This window comes from Argopecten irradians, chromosome 2 (assembly GCF_041381155.1).
Source record: "Argopecten irradians isolate NY chromosome 2, Ai_NY, whole genome shotgun sequence".
NCBI classification, from domain to species: Eukaryota; Metazoa; Mollusca; class Bivalvia; order Pectinida; family Pectinidae; genus Argopecten; species Argopecten irradians.
Window position 1 is genome coordinate 24140928 of NC_091135.1, and position 11438 is coordinate 24152365.

Consider the following 11438-nt stretch of genomic DNA (forward strand, 5'->3'; position numbering starts at 1 on the left):
TTTTTTTTTAATTTTCTCCATCTGGCTTTCTTGGTGTATATGTTTTTAACATTTTCTAAAAATTATGCAGATAAAATTATTGTAATCACAGTAATGTCAAGCAAAATCACAAAAACATCTTGTGAAATGTGTAGCTTAACAGTTGTACAATACTATAATATCAATAAATGCTATCAAAATTATTCATAATAGGAATAAACAATACCTCTTCAATTTCTTTTAAAGATTTGAACTATTCGTAATATAAATAAAAAGAATTAGTTTTTTCTGACAAAATATAGATTTTATTTGTCTCCTCTTGACCATAGTCAGAGTGTCAGGTGTCTGTTGATTGATCCACTGTTTGAACTGTTGACCACTTTAAGGGAAACTATAAAAGTTCTTAGATTTACATTTACATAGAGAATCAGATAGCTATTCATTTTTATCTATATTTCACAGAAAGGACCAAGGTGAGCTTATGCCATACCGTGGCGTCCGGCGTCCGTCGTCCGTCGTCCGTCGTCCGTCGTCCGTCGTCCGTCGTCCGTCCGTCCGTCCGTCCGTCAACAATCGACTTCTTCTCCATAACCGCTGGTCGGATTTCAACAAAATTTGGCTGGTAGCATCCTTATGGGCTACTAACTGAAAATTGTACAAATGATGGGGCTGACCCCCCAGGGGCCTGAGGGGCGGGGCCAAAAGGGGTCAATTTGGCTATTTCCATATAAACGACTTTTTCTCTGAAACCAAGCATGGGATAGCACCCATAATGCAATGGTAGCATCCTTATAGGGTGGGGATTCAAAATTGTACAAATGATGGGGCTGACCCCCGGGGGCCTGAGGGGCGGGGTCAAATGGGGTCCATTTGGCTATTTCCATATAAACGACTTCTTCTCTGAAACCAAGCATGGGATAGCACCCATAATGCAATGGTAGCATCCTTATAGGGTGGGGATTCAAAATTGTACAAATGATGGGGCTGACCCCCCGGGGGCCTGAGGGGCGGGGTCAAATGGGGTCCATTTGGCTATTTCCATATAAACGACTTCTTCTCTGAAACCAAGCATGGGATAGCACCCATAATGCAATGGTAGCATCCTCATAGGGTGGGGATTCAAAATTGTACAAATGATGTGGCTGACCCCCCGGGGGCCTGAGGGGCGGGGTCAAATGGGGTCAATTTGGCTATTTCCATATAAACGACTTCTTCTCTGAAACTAAGCATGAGATAGCACCCATAATGCAATGGTAGTATCGTTATAGGGTAGGGATTAAAAATGGTACAAATGATGTGGCTGACCCCCCGGGGGCCTGAGGGGCGGGGTCAAAAGGGGTCAATTTGGCTATTTCCATATAAACGACTTCTTCTCTGAAACCAAGCATGGGATAGCACCCATAATGCAATGGTAGCATCCTTATAGGGTGGGGATTCAAAATTGTACAAATGATGGGGCTGACCCCCCGGGGGCCTGAGGGGCGGGGTCAAATGGGGTCCATTTGGCTATTTCCATATAAACGACTTCTTCTCTGAAACCAAGCATGGGATAGCACCCATAATGCAATGGTAGCATCCTCATAGGGTGGGGATTCAAAATTGTACAAATGATGTGGCTGACCCCCCGGGGGCCTGAGGGGCGGGGTCAAATGGGGTCAATTTGGCTATTTCCATATAAACGACTTCTTCTCTGAAACTAAGCATGAGATAGCACCCATAATGCAATGGTAGTATCGTTATAGGGTAGGGATTAAAAATGGTACAAATGATGTGGCTGACCCCCCGGGGGCCTGAGGGGCGGGGTCAAAAGGGGTCAATTTGGCTATTTCCATATAAACGACTTCTTCTCTGAAACCAAGCATGGGATAGCACCCATAATGCAATGGTAGCATCCTTATAGGGTGGGGATTCAAAATTGTACAAATGATGGGGCTGACCCCCGGGGGCCTGAGGGGCGGGGTCAAATGGGGTCAATTTGGCTATTTCCATATAAACGACTTCTTCTCTGAAACTAAGCATGAGATAGCACTCATAATGCAATGGTAGTATCTTTATAGCTTGGGGATTCAAAATTGTACAAATGATGTGGCTGACCCCCGGGGGGCCATGAGGGGCGGGGTCAAAAGGGTTCGATTTGGCTATTTCCATATAAACGACTTCTTCTCTGAAACCAAGCATGGGATAGCACCAATAATGCAATGGTAGCATCCTTATAGGATGGGGATTCAAAATTGTACAAATGATGGGGCTGACCCCCGGGGGGCCTGAGGGGCGGGGTCAAAAGGGTTCAATTTGGCTATTTCCATATAAACGACTTCATCTCTGAAACCAAGCATGGGATAGCACCCATAATGCAATGGTAGCATCCTTATAGGATGGGGATTCAAAATTGTACAAATGATGGGGCTGACCCCCAGGGGGCCTAAGGGGCGGGGTCAAAAGGGGCCAATTTGGCTATTTCCATATAAACGACTTCTTCTCTGAAACTAAGCATGGTATAGCACCCATAATGCAATGGTAGCATCTTTATAGGGTGGGGATTCAAAATTGTGCAAATGATGGGGCTGACCCCCAGGGGGCCTGAGGGGCGGGGTCGAAAGTGGCCAATTTGGCTATTTCCATATAAACGACTTCTTCTCTGAAACTAAGCATGGTATAGCACCCATAATACAATGGTAGTATCCTTATAGTGTGGGAATTCAAAATTGTGCAAATGATAGGGCTGACCCCCCGGGGGCCTGAGGGGCGGGGTCAAAAGTGGTCAATTTCCATATAAATGACTTTTTCTCTGCAACTTAACATGGGATTACGCTCATAATGCAATGGTTACATCCTTATAGGGTTTGGATTCAAAATTTTGCAAATGATGGGGCTGACCCCCCGGGGGCCTGAAGGGTGGGGTCAAAAGGGGTCAATTTAGCTATTTCCATATAAACGACTTCTTCTCTGCAACTAAGAATGGAAGAGCACTTATAATGCAATGGTAGCATCCTTATAGGGTTGGGATTTGAAATTGTACAAATGATAGGGCTGACCCCCGGGGCCTTAGACGGCAATAGATGCGAGGTCAAAAGGTCAATTAGGCTACTATTTTCATATAAATTACTTTGTCTCTGAACCTATGTATTGGATAGCATATTTGTATGGTATCAATAGCATCATTGTATGGTTGTGATTCAAAATTAAACTTTGGGAGTCAATTTTGCTTATTTTTCTAATTGTCTGAGTCTTGTGATAATTACTAACAAAAAACCAGGTGAGCGATACAGGCCCTCTGGGCCTCTTGTTATCTATATTTCACAGATCTGTATACCAGGTGTTACACATGTGTTTGCTTTTCTATCTATTTTGCTTTAGTTTTTATCACTTTTGTTCTTTGTTTATTCGCACAATTATTTAGCTTTTTAGGTCATCTGACCGAAGGTCAGGATGACCTATTGTCATCATGTTTTTTATCCGTTGTCGTGCGCCGTCCACCGTGCGTAAAACTATTTATACAAAAGCCTACTCCTCCTAAACCCTTGAGTGAATTACATCCATATTTGGTATGAAACATCCTTGGGGAAGAACAATCATATTTATATAAATGAGCCTGGTCCGACCCCTAGGGGCTGAGGGGTGGGGTCCCAAATGGGGAAATTTTCTTAATTTTAGCTTTAAAATCCTACTCCTCCTTCATTCTTGAATAGATTACATCTATATTTGTTGTAAAACATCATTGGGGACGGACAATCATATTTAATATAAATGAGTCTTGTCGGACCCCTAGGGGCTGAGGGTGGGGTCCCAAATGGGGAAATTTTCTTAATTTTAGCTTTAAAATCCTACTCCTCCTTCATCCTTAGATGGATTTCATCCATATTTGGTGTGAAACATCATTGGGGATGGACAATCATATTTTATATAAATGAGTTTGGTCCGACCCCTAGGGGCTGAGGGGGTGGGGCCCCAAAAGGGCTAATTTTCTTAATTTTAGCTTTAAAATCCTACTCCTCCTTCATCCTTTGATGGATTTCATCCATATTTGGTGTGAAATATCATTGGGGACGGACAATCATAATTTGTATAAATGAGCCTGGTTTGACCCCTTGGGGCTGAGGGGTGGGGCCCCAAAAAGGCAAATTTTCTTAATTTTAGCTTTAAAATCCTACTCCTCCTTCATCCTTGGATGAATTTCATCCATATTTGGTGTGAAACATTATTGTGGAAGGACAATAATATTTTATATAAATGAGTTTTGTCTGACCCCTAGGGACTGAGGGGTGGGGTCCCAAAAGGGCAAATGTTCTTAATTTTAGCTTTGGCCCACTCCTCCTGTTTCCAGGATTCATTTCATCCATATCTGGTGTGAAAATTATTTGGAAGGACAATAAGGGGTTTATAATAAATGAGTTTTTTGCTGAACCCTAGGCAAAAGGGGTTTCGTAAAAATTTTGTAGTTCTTAATATTAGCTGGCCCACTTCCTGTTTTCAGGTTTCAGTCTCCGATCTCAATGAAAATTGATCTATAGGGGTTTTAATTGATTCAGAAGGGGGAACTTTAGGTGAGGACAATCATATTTTATAAAGGACCGAGCTAAGACCCATTGGGATAGTACGGCGGAGGTCCAAAATGGGAGCTTTGCTGAAATTTGGCTTTAAAATCTGACTCCTCCTTATATTAATCCTTGAATGGGTTACAACCATATATGGATGAAGGGCTACCAAGTTTGTTCAACAAATGACATTTACCTATTTCAGAAACTTACATATTCAACTAAGGAGTTCCTTATATTGTTTATATTAATCGTTAACCAATACTTTATACTGTGACTTTGTTGTTTTGTGCCATGAGTCAGATGACCGTTAAGGCCCATGGGCCTCTTGTTTCCTTGAGATGTCTACTATGATTAGTAGTGGTGTCTGATTTGTTGGAACTACAGCAAAACATGTTTATAACAAATACCCTTAGGCCAAAAAAAGTCTGTTTAGGGTAACATTAGCAAAAAAAAAGAGGGTCGGTAGGTCGTGATTTAAAAAAAAAAAAATTGTGTCTTTCACTCTAAAGTAATCAGATCAAAATCCTGGTTTTTATTTTTTTTTTGGCTTAGAAAAGTGAGGAAAAAAATTAGGGTTGGGGGTAAAAAATTAGGGTCAGTTGGGTAACCCTAAAACAGACATTTTTTTGGTCCTTATAAAGAATTCATAGTTTCATATACATACTGTACTGTACCCATCAAAGCTTTACTCTAGAGAACATACCTTCGCCATGAGCCAAGAAAAAGACAATTAACGACGCCATACGAGATTTTCGATATTGTAAAAATGATGTCATTCAGTTGAATGTGACGTCACTTTTTTTGCGGGTTTGAATGACATTTCATTCACCGGAGGGTTAAAGTTCTGGGTCAAGTTAGAAAAAGTTTCATCAGATGTGAAACAAATTCATGTGATTATACTGACGGATAAAGCATTTTGTATTGACGGCTTAAGCACAAGTTTATCCGGCAGTAGATATTGGTCAGTATGTGTGACAGTTGAAGGATATAACAAATTATATACTTATAACAAAGTAGATGTTTGTCCCCACATGTGTGTTATAGCCGTGCTTTGTCCCCACATGTTTGTTATAGCAGTGCTTTGTCCCCACATGTTTGTTATAGCCGTGCTTTGTCCCCACATGTTTGTTATAGCCGTGCTTTGTCCCCACATGTTTGTTATAGCCGTGCTTTGTCCCCACATGTTTGTTATAGCCGTGCTTTGTCCCCACATGTTTGTTATAGCCGTGCTTTGTCCCCACATGTTTGTTATAGCCGTGCTTTGTCCCCACATGTTTGTTATAGCCGTGCTTTGTCCCCACATGTTTGTTATAGCCGTGCTTTGTCCCCACATGTTTCCGTGGTTATAGCACACGGTGCTTTTGTGACCCCACATTTTTGTTATAGAGCCGTGTCTTTGTCCCCACACACATTGTTTGTTATAGCCGTGCTTTGTCCCCACATGTTTGTTATAGCCGTGCTTTGTCCCCACATGTTTGTTATAGCCGTGCTTTGTCCCCACATGTTTGTTATAGCTGTGCTTTGTCCCCACATGTTTGTTATAGCCGTGCTTTGTCCCCACATGTTTGTTATAGCCGTGCTTTGTCCCCACATGTTTGTTATAGCCGTGCTTTGTCCCCACATGTTTGTTATAGCCGTGCTTTGTCCCCACATGTTTGTTATAGCCGTGCTTTGTCCCCACATGTTTGTTATAGCTGTGCTTTGTCCCCACATGTTTGTTATAGCCGTGCTTTGTCCCCACATGTTTGTTATAGCCGTGCTTTGTCCCCACATGTTTGTTATAGCTGTGCTTTGTCCCCACATGTTTGTTATAGCTGTGCTTTGTCCCCACATGTTTGTTATAGCCGTGCTTTGTCCCCACATGTTTGTTATAGCCGTGCTTTGTCCCCACATGTTTGTTATAGCCGTGCTTTACTGTAGAACCTTCATTATGGTTGTGTGCTGGGAAGGTTCATGATATTACTATTTTATCGTCTTCTTTACATTATGTTGAATGGTTACGTTGATTGATTGTTGGAGCTTAACGTCCTTGTTCCAGTTATAACTGAGCTTAGTATGAATACGACTTGGGTAAAGTACGATTTACAGTCAATTAGTCCCACCACCCGGTCATTATGACGTCACAAAAATCATGTCAAATGATGACTTCATAATCACTGGATGGTGGGACAAATAGACGGTAAATTGTATTTTACCCACTTTGTTTTGGGATCTAAAAAACCCTATATTGTTTTGTGTGTACGAGTCCTCATTTTATAATGACGCTGCTCGTTAGTCATAATGAAATTTTCATTTATGGTTTGAATGGAAGGGTTATTACATAGCAGAAAACAAATCATTAGGTATAGATATTTTTGTTCCTTGATTGTCTGTAATCTATCCTAATAGAATTAGTATATGTTTATGATTGATAAAATCAAGGTATATCTATTTCAGGGCTTCCACTTCATACCTTTTATGTATTATTTTATATAAAATTCACAAAATTACGTTTTGTGCATGCAATGTTTATTAATGAAGAAACCTCTCTAAAATCATTTCATATCCATGTATTCTAAACCAACTGTTTATTGCATCTACATTTCAAAATTTTATGGAGATTTACTAAATTCATCTTAATTTTGAGATTTGCTGAAGTAAATCACATGACAGTTGGGTGACAGTCATCGGATGTATCAAACATTGACAAAAATCAATTCAATAGGTTCATAAAATGTATATATATTTTGATGTTTAATCAAATTCTTTACTTCTTATGCTTGGTCTTATCTCATTAATTGGTTTAAATCCAACAACAACCATCTAGTTTCAATGCTTCCCTGTCATTCATTTTCTTATTGACAGACCAGACTTGGACAAAACATTTTTTTGTAGATTTTTGGGAAATACTCAATGAAACTTCTGTCAAAAGTGAATTGTGATAAATGATTTTCACAAAATTCTCATGCTCAGGTAACCTCTTTCCAGGTTGATATTGTAGTTCAATTCAAATCAATTCACAAACATGTTTAGATTTTTTGCCCTTTCCCTTGGTCCATGTTCAACAACATCCATTAACTTTAAGGAATTCATTAACTTTTCCATAGCAAAGCAATAGAAGTTTAAGCAAAAATCTTATGATGAAAAACTTTCTTTTTACTTCTATATATAATGCTTTTCTTGGTAGAATTTCAAGTTAAGCGATTCTTTAAGGGATGTTGATAAAACTGGGCAATATTATAATTACATGTACGTTACCAAATCTTTCTTTTGGCATTTTGTTCTTTCAATTTTTTGATTTTTTTTTGCTTTTAGGATTCTTGATTCACTCTTTTGTGACTTATCCAAACTCTAATCTATTTGATATGTAACATATTATGTAATGGACTTGATCCATTAAATTTATTTTATTTCTGAGCTTAAAATGACTGTGTTTATTAGGTCTGACTGTGTTAATTAGGTATGTGAGTTCCAATCAAATATGTTATCTTCTTTATTCTACTGTAGTTGTTTTAGGAGCAAACTGTTTGATACAGCAGTATTTATAAAGGTGTCTTTAAGATGGGTTGGTGCAAATTCTGTCTGAACTCATCACATTTTATTCATATTTGTCTGACTTGTTCATAGTGTGAGCTTTGCATTTATAAATTTTGAGGCCACGGTGGTTAAGATGTCCCGACATGTTACCACATGCTCTCCACCTCTGCGTGACAGGTTTGAATCCCATGTTGGGCAGGTGCCAGGTATATAAGCTTATAACTTACACAGCACAGGGAAAGCACAAAGAATAAAATATGGTTGTTGAGAACGAAAAATAAGTTGAAGCATGTAGCAATCCATCTGTATGTGAATACTCAATGTATGAATTTATAAGTAAGTAACAGTTATATCGATCATTTTGGCATTGTTTTTTCCCTGGCTTAAAAGTCTTCTTGAATATTTCATTTTCAACTTGTGCAAATTTTTCTTGGTAGGTTATAAGTAGGTAGCTGAAACTAGGAAATGTCAAACATCCCTTGAATTTCGAGAACGTGCAGCAATACAATACACCACACTTAGTTATTAGTATTTGTAGAAAATAGTATATGTATAAAAAAAATTTTGATACAATTGTTGTGCTGATTTGAAGATTTCTGGAGTGCTATATCTCATAGTTAGATCTAAAGCAATTGAATATTTCTGGAAAGTGCTATTTCTCGTAGTTAGATCTAAAGTAATTAAGGATTTCTGGAAAGTGCTATTTCTCGTAGTTAGATGTAAAGCAATGACAATGACAGTAGTGTTGTTTAATCATTTTTACCATAACAATCATCATTTCTCCTTTTAATCCCACCATCATTAGATAGTGGGCTATTCAAATCGCCTTTAGTCTGTGGTCCGTCTGTACATTAACATTTCTTGTTATCGCTATTTCTTTTGTGCCGAAGGGATCTTTCTCAAGTTTCATATGAAGGTTTCTCTAGGGCTCTAGTTGTGCATATTGCATTTTGGGACCAATCGGCCAACAAGATGGCCACTAGGCACCTATCTTAAATTTTGTGCATAATGCGTTTTGGGACAGATTGGTCAACAAGATTGTTGCCAGGCCGCCATCTGGGATTTCGGTAGTTTAAGTTTGTTACGACAACTTCTCAAAAAGTACTGCAGTGATCTGTCTCAAATTCCATATGTAAGTTCCCCTATGGCCCTTTGATTTTGATAGTAAAAGTTTGAAAAGTAGAGAAAAGATCCATCTGTCAGTTGTCAGACATAGATCAATCATTGGTGGGCACCAAGATTCCTCTGGAATCTCTTGTTATTTTGTGCAATAACAATTGCTCTTATAGAGTGCTGCTTTTGTTTGTACTTCACTTCTTTTCGTCAAACAAAGTCGTCATGTCATCATTTGGTACATTCCTGATTGATACAGTATGAGTTAGCATACATCAAATATTTATGTAGAAATGATTGCTCACTACATGTATGTATTGTTTAGCCACCATGGCTGGCTGTTCAAATCGCCTTTCGTCCGTGGTCCATCCTTCCATCCGATAACACATCCGGTAACAATCATTGTTACCGTTGGATTTTGATCATTGAAGTTTGGTACCACTATTTGTTAATAAAGTGCTGAAGCCATCTGTCTCAAATTTTACATGCTCAGCTTGTTCCCCTAGGGCCATAGTTTTGCATATTTTGGGACTGATCGGTGAACAAGATGGCCGACAGGCCGCCTTCTTGTATTTTGATAGTTGACTTCGATACCACTATTTCTCAGAAAGTACTGAAGAGATCTGTTTCAAATTTCATCTGCATGTTCCCTTAGGACTCTAGTTGTACGTATTGCATTTTGAGGCCGTTGGTCAACAAGATGGTCGACAGGCCACCTAGTTGTGCATACTGCATTTTCATAATTGAAGTTTGTTACTGCTATATATCCCAGAGAGTACTCAAATTTTATATGTAGCTTGTGGTCAAACTTGGAAAAACAGAGAAAATATCCCTCTCTTTATTGCCAGATGTAGATCATTCTTTGGTGGGCCCCAAGATCCCTCTGGGATCTCTTGTCTATCTACGTAAGATGCTTTATTTCATCATTGCTTTCTAAGATTAATGTTGTTAGTGTTAAAAAAAGATATTTTTGGTAATAATAACACGTTTCTAATGTAATTGACTCCATACAGATTGTTTAAAGAGACGCCGTCTGGGCCCGGTTACGATCTTGTATCAATGATATGTCCAATGATACTGTATTCAGTAATTTGCCTGATCATGTTGTGAACAGTTGATCATTGATATACAGTTTAAAGTGATGATGACTATTTTACTGTCATATTTCCAGTATTTAAACGCAAATAAATCATACAAAAATTAACATTTGTTTTTGTTATTTGTTTTTGTTATGGTTTTGAGTGGAAGTGAAAAATAAAAGCACAGTTTGTATACATCAATGTTTGTTTTATTGTGTAAAATAAGGCAAAACATGTTATACAATCTGATTAAAATACAGATCCTCATAACCACTCGGTTATATAGAGAATCTGAGAACATCCCATAAAGGGTCATGTTCGGATGACCTTTATACAAAGTGTACTTCAGATCGCATACATTTTCTACACATTGCTACGTCAATTGATAACGCCATTTCGTCCCAGTATGTAAATATACTTTTAGCTTTGTTGTGCTCTTTGGGCGAGATGACTACATACACGTGACCCGGTAAGGGATGTTGTCAGATCCTCTTATCGAACGTCGTGATAATAAGGATATGTATTTTCATAAGATTGAATGTTATAATGAGCATATTTGAAATAATAACTTTCTTGCTACAAAAGATATTCCACAGCAATTACAGTTTAGGCTATAAAACAATCATTTGTGGTTATAATAATTGATGTAAACATTAGACTTTCACTTTGATACCAGTTTTATCAAATTTATGAACGGAACAACATTCTGATACAACATGTGCGCTCAGATAAGGTCTTTCCTTATTTGCCAAGATAGGTTAAGACATTGGAGTTTTACCATCTAATTAAGTGGAAGAATAGACTGTTAAAGGTACAGATGACCTCAATACTAAAAGGACTTGACGGTCATGACACCGAAGAATAAATCCGAGAAAGATAAAATGCTGAAGATAAAATAATCGGCAGGCTGTTTTGGAATATACCTTCAAAAAACTAGAGAAAGTGATCGGAAGCAGGTTTGGAATACACATGCAAAAACAAAACTAGAGAGAAAGTGATGAGAAAGTGATCGGAAGCAGGTTTGGAATACACAGGCAACAACAAAACTGGAGAGAAAGTGATCGGAAGCAGGTTTGGAATACACAGGCAACAACAAAACTGGAGAGAAAGTGATCGGAAGCAGGTTTGGAATACACAGGCAACAACAAAACTGGAGAGAAAGTGATCGGAAGCAGGTTTGGAATACACAGGCAACAACAAAACTGGAGATCGG